This window comes from Mya arenaria, chromosome 9 (genome assembly GCF_026914265.1).
Source record: "Mya arenaria isolate MELC-2E11 chromosome 9, ASM2691426v1".
Classification (NCBI taxonomy): Eukaryota; Metazoa; Mollusca; class Bivalvia; order Myida; family Myidae; genus Mya; species Mya arenaria.
In genome coordinates, this window is record NC_069130.1 from 46,959,983 (window position 1) to 46,971,460 (window position 11,478).

Genomic DNA, 11,478 nt, shown 5'->3' on the forward strand with positions numbered 1-11,478 from the left:
GAGCATGATTTAGATATGAAACTATTAATCTTTTAAAGGGACACCGCATAATACAATTGCACACAATTAAAAATATTGTCTAGAATTTACATAACTTTTATATATTGTTGTGAAAAAAAAATGAATTACAGATCAATACATACCCTGCTGTAAAAGTCAATAAAGTGGTCCAGTGAACTCATGGTTCCAATACCCAATTATGGGAACTATTATTGCTTTGTCTTTGGGTACAATTAGGTTTGGTGTTTCTATACAGTGTCAGCAGGTGCTCTAAAATGGCAGCCAAAGGAATGCTTTTCATCTATATAATTTGCATATATTATATATATAAATATCACAGATTTGGTTAGTATACTGAAAGGCTAGTCACGACATAGACACAGTGAAGGTCAACTCTGCTGAAAGTCACAGCAAATAGTTGTAGCCCGGAATTATAGCTATTCTGGTTTACCCAACCTAATCCTCCGGTACAAACAAAATTAAACCGTTGTAATATATACACGTTACTTTGGAAACAATAGAGTCATTGGACTGTTACATGCATTTCAATAGCTTGAAATTCACCTTTTATTTGTACCGGCATGGGAAAACTCAGTTATGTTAATTCCGGGCTATATGTATTGCTACAATGCTTTAAAGTTGAGTTTAAGATATGAAATGATCACATGACTTGCACGGTCATATCATTCCATGCTTTTTTTTAACTGGGAACCCATTATGTGCTATTTCTAAACAGGTAAACTGTGCTTGTGTCAGTGATGTGACATAATTGTTGGGTTTATCTTCATTATAAATGGTCTGCCTCATGGTAGCTCACAAGGAAATTTCTATGCTGTTTTTGAGAAGTTACTGGGTTTTTTGACCATCTGATGTCTGGACAATTATCGAATAGAATGTGTAACGCTTTGATATAAAAAAAAATGTGTAGGAGACTGGGTTCAAACCCGCGTGGCCAAATTTGAAACCCAGCATCTTACTTTTCTTACGTGAGAAAGCCCCTTGAAAGCCAAAGTTTAAGCCACTTTCACTGATACTCAGTACCTTGATAGTTTGTAAATTGACTTAAAGCTGCACTCTCACAGATTGAACGTTTTGACAACTTTTTTATTTTTGTCTTGGAACGAGCAGTTTTTGGCGTAAATATCAGAAAACCAGTAATAAAAGACTGATGACAAAAGATCAGATGGCAGATTTTCATATTTCCTCTCCAAAATTGATGTTTATGCATTTTTTTAAATCGTCTAAGCCATAAAACATTAAATTTGGAATGGAAATATGAAAATCTGCGATGTGACATTTTGCCAACGGTCTTTCATCACTGGTTTGCAGATATTGACACAAAAGTTTGCTAATTCCAAGACAAATAATAAAAAAGTTGTAAAAACGGTAAATTTGTGAGAGTGCAGCTTTAAGTTGTAATATTTTTGAATTTGTAACTCCAGTCCACGGACATTGAATGATGATTGTTAAAAAGTTTCTGATTTTATTCCCCCGCAACAGAGTGGGGAGAGGATTATAGGAATGCATTTCGTCTGTCTGTCCATAACATTTCGTGTCCGGGCTTTAACTTACTTATGCATTAATGGATTACCATTTTCCTTTGTACAAATGTTGTCCTTATTGAGACGATGTGCAGTGAACTTGATCAGGGTCCATATTTCAAATGCATTGATGGGTACCATATAACTTTTTACAAATGTTGTCATTGAGATGATGTGGAGTGACCTTGACCCAGGTCCAAACCTCAATGTTCAAGGTCACATCTGACATTTAAAGGCCATAGTACACATGCTCGTGTCTGGAGTATAACTTGCAGGAATGGATTACCATATTACCTGGTAGAAATGTGTCCTCATTGGGATGATTTGCAGTGACCTTGACCTGTGTCCATAACTCAATGGTCAAGGTCACATCTAACATTTAAAGGTCCTACACTTAGTACACACAATATGAATAACAAATATCGTTATGTTCAGATATCCGAGAATGTTATTTGCAGGGGATATAGCTGTCCTTTGGATTGCCTTGTTGTACATTCAGGCACTGATTTAATTGTGTCTTTGAACAGATCTTGAAATGATGCCCCACCCCAATTTAATATTATAGTTGTAAAATTTTGTTTTGAATTGTTACAGGCCCATTGTCCGCATTTCCAGAATGGTGAAAGCCAAAGTATGTTCAGGATGGAACATCACAGGAAAGATCCAGGGATATGCTCACAAAGGCAAGGTTGATTTTTACAGAAGATTACATTTGGAGCCAATTATCAATATGAGTTCTTTTCAATTGATTATTTACTTGTTTAGGTACTTACTTTTGTGTTAAGGCAATGACTTATTTGCATCTATGATAACAATAAATATTTGACATGGAAAGCCAAAATATTGAAAGCAATTCAATGGTATAGTTTCAAAACTATTTTATCCCATCAAGCCTTAAGTGAAAATGAATGGACACTGCAATTTTGTGAAGAATATGAGTTTCAAAATGACTTTCAAAATACAAACAATTTTTCTATGGTCATATAAATATTATTTATTTTCTCTTAATTGTGCTGAAATTGGCCCGTTTCAAGCCATGTTTCATGTAGTTAGTGATAACAATGATAAATAGACATGTATCATTCCTGTATACAGTGCATCAGAAGGGACAGTACACACCATCTTTCATTCCCACCATTCTTTGTGAAGAGGAATCCAAATGTTCTTTGGCCTGATCGAGTTCTTATGGGTAAGTTAAAGTAAAACCAATTTATCTCACTGATTTCTGAGGTGTATTTTTTATGCCCCCGAGAGTGAAAAAAATTAAAATCGCACTGTCCTTTCCTGTGTCTAGCTCAACTTCTCGTTTACAGTTATGTTCAAAGCTATCTGAAAGTGAGATTTCTATATTTGATTTGACAAAATCAAAGATGGTTGCTAACTTTATTGAATCACTCCTATGCATTTATATTCCTTGATGAGCATTGTCTCTTGTGAGGATAGTAACTGGCTTACTGCTATCCTAAGAATGCTTATCATTTATGTAAAGTACTTGTATGTTTTTCTCTTAAGTTTGCTTGTAAACTTTTGAAAAAAAATCTGCATGATAAACTAGGCACACTCTTTCTCCCGAATAAGATTTATCACAATTGGTACAATTGTTTTTATATACCAAATGTATGAAAAAATGTTTAAATCTATGGTTTTCATGTATAAAGTACCAAGTTTAATTAACAGAAAGGTGCAGAAATCACAGTATTTCAATGAGACCATAGTAGATCACAGTTAATCTTTAGCATTCACCATAAATGCATTATTTAGAAAGAAGATAAAGATTTATCACTTAGACTTTATTTTTGTTTATACATGCGTTTGTATTGATTTTGAATAAGAGTGTTACTTTAAACATTAAAATATATAGTAGTAACAGAATTAATCTCCATAGAATTTGAACTTAAATGGCTTGCATTAATTCAATCTTTCTTTTTTCATTTTTTGATGAATTGATCAGATTGTTGGATCAAAGAAGACAAAAATAAAAACCTAAAATTCTGATACAAACAATAATTGCACTCAGATGTAGTGCAAATCAACTGTTATTGACTGACCAACATATTTGCAAAATAGTACTGGTATATTGCCCTCAGTATACGATCAATGTATACAAGAGGATGTTTTCCGATGGGATTTAGATGCATTTGTAAAAACGTGGGAAATACAAGGGATTATGAATGAGATTCATACCACACAAAATTGAAAATGGTTTTACAGTAGGTGAAAATTATAACCTGTCAAAGCTGATAATATATTTGATTATTACTGGTAGCAAAAATGTTACAAGTAAACCACATGTATCTATTTAACAGCTAGAGTAGATGTGTCAAGCTAATTCAAATATTTTGTAATGATGTGTAATGTGCACTTAATTTTATTTTAAACTTTGTTGCATAAAGAAGAAAAGGAAAAAAAAGTTAATGACTGTTCTCAGCTTAAAGTCAAGAAGAGGTACTAGTATATAACACTGGCTGATCTTTAGGGGATGGGGTATAACTGGAGTTGCTTGAAATATAGCATATATTTTATCATTCTCGTACACTAGTGATAATGCAATGTTTAACATTGTCTTAGATTTATAATTATCAATCCTCTGATGAAAAAGAAGGTATTTCATTAAACAACAGTTAAGTATTTTGTATTTTTTCACAAGCAACAAGAAAAATCCCACCTGTTGTCTGATTGACAGAGTATTTTTATTCCATACATTTGTTTATTTCATTAATTGACAATGAGACTCTAACCAATGTGTCCAAATATTGCCAAATTAACTTTGTCTGCTTACAAACTTGAGGATTTCTTATCAAATCCTTAAGTTTCAGGTTGCCTTGTTTATGTGCTTTATATGGATAAATATATGTTGGAAGATCTTTAAAGATAAACCTAATGTTTATCATAAAACTATGGTATTATATCTGGTCCAAATAGTGAGATAAAAAAAGAGTGTATAAACCAATGTTTTATATGAATGCATATTCTATCTGACAAGTATTGTTTCTCTGCAGGTGCCTTGAGCCATCCTAGGAGGCATCCCAAGTAACAACATTAAGAACGTATAAATGTTTGAACTGTGCAGACTTCTTGTTGTGAGAAAAAAAGGTACACATACATGTAATGACTTACAAATATTTTTCAATTAGAATTGTGATTATCATTTTTGTCCTTTGAAGAGAACCTTTCATCAAAAGTAATAGAAGAACATTGGATAGTATACTGTCATAACTGCATATAATAATAACTGAAGTTAATATTAATTCATTCCACCTTCTGCCAAGTGGCTATGATGTGCTAAGCAGACTAAAAAATTTCAGCCTGCAGCCAATGAGATAGAAATGGAGAGAAGGGCAATAGCAGCTTGCACACGTCAAGGATCTGCAGCGCATGAAACCCCTTAAACTGAAGATGATGGTGGGTCCCTGATGCAATGTAAATTATATGGAATGTTTTGTATATAACCAGTTATTCAATCATCATCAGTGCTGTACACAGAGTATTAAGTATATAACATTTCGATTTCTGTATCTTTCTTTTTCTGATTTATATGAACCCGAGCCGATTTCATTGAAGTAGAAGTTACTTATAATTGCAACCTCCTTAAATGTATCGTATATTAGTTTAAAAACAAAAGTACAGGTCACAGCCTTTTCCCACATGCCTGAAAAATGTGTTGTTTACCAAATGATATGCATTGCGTGATTCTGGGCCTTGCAAAAGAATTACCGGTACTACAAATGAAATAATCATGTTTTTTCTATGTATATAAATTTCTTCCAAACTTCTTTCTTTTAAAGGATTGTCATAGGCACACAATTTTTTGAATGATTTATGTCCCATTACTTTTCTCATGTTTTCAATGCAACTACATACTTCAACCCTACATAATTTGACTACATTCATTGTAAGAAAGAACACTGGATTAAAAATTCAAAATGTATGAACACTACTTTCTTAATTTCTTTTTCATAAAGAACATGAAGAATCTGTGGTAGGAAAACAAGTAGTATTATAAACTTGTTGTAATGTTGATATGATAATTCTGTATGTCATTTCATTGATGTGTTCAATCATTTACTTACAAAAGGAAATTTTTTTTTATTCAAAATGCCTTATACATGGCGCCGCTTGTAAACATGTATCTTGAACAAAAATGTGCGATGCACCTTTTGCATTGATATTGGGTGTGCTCCAAACAAGAACTGAAACAGGAATGTAGGGCATAGTTTTATTTTATTACATGGCATATGTGTTCAGTACATAATCTAGTCAAAATCTGATTACAATTTTTGTAATACAGTTAACTTCAGAAAGAACAAATATTATGTGCCCATTTTTCATGATGAATTCTACAAATGTGCAGATTAATGAAATTTGGACAGTCTCTCATATATATGCTTATTTATAGTATTTGTTTTTGCTGTCATGCTTATACTTTAAAAGCAATGAAATTATGTTTTTTTTAAAAATCATTAATGGGAAAAAACATAAATATACAAGAAGAATTAATTTCAATAAATTTTCTGAATCAGTTCCTTTATCATCCATTGCTCCATTAACCTCATCCACCTGGTCAACACAATTCAAACATACCAGGTAATGGTAAATTTAGAAATGGGCTGAATTGACCATTTGAACATGTTGCGTCATTTAATTTGAATAACAAACGTTACCGCAATTAAACCCAAAGAATAATATGTTTATTAACTGGATATTTAATTCCTAACAAGTTTAACATGTTAAACAACCATGAGCTTGTGCAATACATTAAATGTTGACTGAACATTACAAATCATATAATTTAATTATTCAACTAATGGACTGGTTTATTGTTTAGTCATTTAGTCTTATGCGATGGTAGTGTGTACGTAGTATGTGCCTCCGTGCGTCTGTAAACAATTCCTCTTTAACATGATACAGCCTTCAGTTTTGATTGTATCTTGATGAAACTTGTACAGTATTTACATATCCATAAGAGCTCAGTTCCTTTTGAAAACCAGCCAGATCCGCCCATGCATGCCTAGATTATGGGCCTTGATAGTATAAAAAATCAGTGTGTCAGTAAGCAGTTGCTCGTTAACATGATACAGCCTTCAGTTTTGATTGTATCTCGATGGAACTTGAACAGTATCTACATATCCATAAGAGCTTGGTTCCTTTTGAAAACCAGCCAGATCCGCCCATGCATGCCTAGATTATGGGCCTTGATAGTAAAAAAATCAGTGTGTCAGTAAGCAGTTGCTGGTTAACAAGATACAGTCTTCAGTTTTGATTGTATCTTGATGAAACTTGTACAGTATTTTGATATCCATTAGAGCTTGGTTCCTTTCAAAAAACCTTGAAATGATAAGATTATGGGCCTTTATGAAAAAATGAGTATTCAGAATCCATAAGGGGTTGGTTCTTTTCGAAAACAGTGATGTTGACCACACAAACCCAGCCAGTAGAACATAGGCCTCTAGTTTATTATAAGTGCATGTTTGTCTTCATAGCATCATTATATATTTCTTTATTACATGAAGCTAATTTGTATGTGAAGCTTTGATTTTATGCACTCTTTTCAGATACAGACTCAGTTAAAACAGATATGGGTGCAAGTCATGACACTTTTACAGGTAATGTTTATTAGACATTCAGTATTTATATATATATATATATATTTAAAAAAGATGTCAATTGTAAAAGGATAGTATAATGTAGATGGATTAGATGCAATGAAGATGACAGAAGTCAAAATCATCTTTATAATAATTTGATATTATTTGTACTATTATTTAATTGCCATAATGATGAAATACATAAAACTGAAAATGGAAATAATTTCTATGAAGGTCTTCTTTCTATTTCCAATAGATTAAAGATGTCCGAGATTCACGATGAATGCTGTTTGAAGAAGAATGAACAGAATCACATTTTAATTTAATCTCACTGCCAATGTGGACTTAAAGAGGACGGGCTCTGTTATGACAACTGTATTTTTAAGTAACAGAGATAAGGGTGTTATTGGAATCATTTCAATAAAATATGGGAGTACCGGTACATACCAGTTTGATATCTTGATTAGACTGGGACTTAAACTTAAACAAAAACGATAGATATTGGACCTCTCTAATACACATTATAAACATCTCATGTCTTAAGTCAATAACAAAGCTGTAATAAGGCGATATTTAGTGTAATTAACACTTAGGGCTATTCTCCTAAAACATATAACCACCGGGTTTGGCAGATTTTTAATAATATATGGTTGGGCTTTTTTGCTAATTTGCACCCCAAAAGGCACATTTGCTTTTGTATGGGGTTGGCATAAAAACTTAATAAATGCCTTCCCTCCAGTGGTTATATTTTTAAATGGACAAAATATCAAACTGGTATGTACCTTATCAACATTTTTAGCTGGACTATTTGAATAATAAGGAGGGTTATACCACTCGCCTCAGCATCTGCTTTGGCTTTAGCGTCCGGTTAAAGTTTAAGACCAAGTTGGGATTTTCACTCATAACTGCAAAACCCTTCATTAAAGTCACTTAATACTCCATACAGTTGTTCAGGGTCATTACATAATGAGGTTAATACTTCAATAGCCTTCATTCAATGGACTTAATACCTTGCACAATTAATGATGAACATCTTACAATAAGGTGACATAACTCCATTTTAACTAAATACAAATTATTGCCCTTTTTTCATTTTTATTTCTTATGTCAGGCACATTTATATATTCTTAACAGGGTTTTTGAAAGCTAATTGTTTGGGCGGGCTGGTGGAAGGGTCTTCAAAGTCACCTTATGTGTAAAATAATTTTAGCTAGGTTTGACATATAGTGACCAAACTTCGTATGTAGGAAGCCTTTATGAAGACCTTTCATGAGATTGCGTTTTAGGCTTCTGGGATCAATATAAAGGTCAAAGTTACTATTAAAAGCAAAAGAACTGGTATTGATTAACTTAAAGGTCGACATATTGTGACCAAACTTGGTTTATATGAAAGTTCATACAGACTTTTTATGCCCCCGAAGGTGGGCATATTAAAATTGCACCGTCCGTCCGTCCGGCTCTGTAACTTTCCCTTGTATGGACAGATTTTAAAATAACTTGCCAAATGTGTTCCACATACCAAGACGACGTGTGGCGTGCAAGACCCGTGTCCCTACCTCAAAGGTCAAGGTCACACTTAGTGTTTATTCACAATGGAGTGCTGCATATAAGGACATAGAGTATAGGTTGTCGTGTCCGGGCTGTAACTTTCTCTTGTATGGACAGATTTTAAAATAACTTGCCACATGTGTACCACATACCAAGACGACGTGTCGCGTGCAAAACCCGTGTCCCTACCTCAAAGGACAAGGTCACACTTAGTGTTTATTCACCATAGAGTGCTGCATATAAGCATAGAGTATAGGTTGTCGTGTCCGGGCTGTAACTTTCCCTTGTAAAGACAGATTTTAAAATAACTTGCTACATGTGTTCCACATACGAAGACGACGTGTCCTGTGCAAGACCCATGTCCCTACCTCTAAGGTGAAAGATACACTAAGTGTTTATTCACAAGGGAATTCTGAATATAAGGACATAACAGTGTAGGTTGTCAAGTATGGGTGGTATTTTTTTATGTTCAGAGGAAATTTAAAATAACTTGCCATATGTATTTGACACATAAAGGCAAGATCAACTTTTCATGTACTGGCCTTGTTCGTAGGTCAATGTCACATTCGGGGGCATTCGTCACATACTGTGACAGCTCTTGTTTATTGTGTTTTGGGTTATGATCTAGGTCAAAGTCAGTATTGCTGAAAAGTACAATTATAGTTTGTACTGAATAAGTAAGGGGTGACAATGTGTGACCAAACTTGGTATATATGACAAGTTAATGGAGAGCTTTCATTCGAATGCCTTGGGCCCCTTAGGGTCAATGTCACTGTTACTAAAAAAATATTACTTTTTGGTACTGAATACCATAAGTTATGGTTGATATACTGTGACCAAACTTGATATATAGGAAGAGTTTATTGAGAACTTTCATGAGATTGTGTTTTGGGCGCATAGGATCTAGGTCACTGTTATAAAAATAGAAGACAGCAGTTGAAACTGAACTTCTTCTGCCAATCCTTAACAAAACAATTATTGTCACATCACGATTCTTGTTTACTTTTTAAATTGATTTTTCTATTGCTTTTGACAAGCACATATTACATCATAATGTAAGAAGATACATTGTTAAAAAAAACAGAAAATGTTAATTTGAATAAGAGTGTCACTTCTTTTAAATTTGTAGCTGTTTACTTACCATGAATTTATCTTTAAATACAACTTGTACTTTTTATGTGTAGGGTACGAGTTGGACCATATTGAGAGATTGTTTTAAATAGCATATGCTAAAACATACTGTGACTGTTGTTGCTGCCTTTTAATTTTATGAAAAGTATTGCTTTATTATTTTTTTAAATTCCATATTTTTAAGCTCCTAATTCTTGTCAGGTAATTTTTAAATCAAATTAATTGTTAAAGTGACACTCTTATTCAAAATCAATGCATACATATGTATAACAAACATATGTTTTGAGTGATAAACCTTTAACTACTTACTAAATAATGCATTGATGGAACATATTTATTACTGGTAGCAAGTTTGTAACCCTGTATTTAATAACAGAAAACGCAAAAATATTTAATGATTGATGAATGCTAAAAGATTTACTGTGATCTACTTTAATAGTCTCATAAGGTAGATACACCATGTTTTATGCACATTTCTTTCAAATCAAAATCGGTATCCTTCATGAGAACCATTGCTTTCAACATTCATTAATTCTTTTCACAATATTAAAACAATAGTATTAGTAGTGGTAAACCTTTTTGGGAGTAAGAGTGCATCTTTAAAAAATGTGTTTAATGTGGATATATTATGATCTATGTGTCTTTGCACGTATGCACTTGCTAGTATTGCCTAAGAATTTGACCTCTGATATTTTATGTAGTAGTTAGATGATATGAAGTAAATTCTGTCAGAGTTAGTGGAACTAATGATCCATTCTTAATCATTGAAATGTACTAACAAGGCATCTCACAGTCTTATGTCTTTGTATGCCTTTGAGGTTATGTCTCCACAAATCTTTATCATGGCCTGACAGTCTGCTTTTCTTTAATTTGTGTCTTTGTATTAAAAATATGTATTATTTTTAATACATATTTTATTTATAGTACTGCATTTATCTCCTATCGATTTTCATGTTTTATGTAACTTGAAACTTTCATTAAGTTGTAAAAACATTAAATCTGTGAGAGTGTAGCTTAAGAGAAACATTAGTGATTTTAGCATCAAACTTGTTTTATATGTTCTTTTTAAGTTCTAGGTTATTCTGTAATCATTAACCATCATTGTGCCATAGATAGACCTGTGAAAAATTATTATAATGTACTATGTTATATTATTGAATAAAATACTGAACATGTTACGGTATGTTTGAATTTGGCTGATCATTGAGTAGTTGAGGGATTTTTATAGTCATATTTAGATTCCCACTGAACCTGAAAAGGTATACCATGAGGTTTTTTCATATCTACATTGTATATAACAGCGAGTGCTTTCCAATGCTTTAAAAAGATATTTCCATGAAATAAAACAGATATCTGATCATCTCAAACAGTGCACATATAAAAGATAATTTTTTCGAAAATTTTCCTGTTCTCGCATTATATTGAACTTTAGTATGTACAGGGCTGGACACAATATCATCGGTGCAATATCCTTAATAAAATCACTTTCATATAGAATGTACATTAAGTCATTTTATAGCCATCTTTTTGTGGATATAGTAAAAGAAAAATGTTTATTTCAATATCATGTTGCATGATGTTTCACCTTGTGAAAGAAGTGAATTTTGAGAATATCATTTGAATATGATATTTCATTGTTTGAGAAAGTGACAATATCAAAAAAATATTTCCAT

General features: G+C 32.7%; 1 long non-coding RNA gene across 2 annotated transcripts; it reads left to right on the forward strand.

Moving 5' to 3' along the window:
• Positions 1-2,634: 2,634 nt before the first annotated feature.
• On the forward strand, positions 2,635-10,658 carry LOC128203294 (uncharacterized). Of its 2 annotated transcripts, XR_008255912.1 has the most exons (5): positions 2,635-2,730; positions 4,541-4,634; positions 4,847-4,943; positions 7,094-7,144; positions 7,383-10,658. It is a non-coding gene; the product is annotated as an uncharacterized LOC128203294 (long non-coding RNA). The 2 variants fall into 2 exon arrangements; XR_008255913.1 differs by lacking the exons at positions 2,635-2,730; positions 4,541-4,634; positions 4,847-4,943 and adding an exon at positions 6,065-6,125.
• The last annotated feature ends 820 nt before the right edge of the window (positions 10,659-11,478 follow it).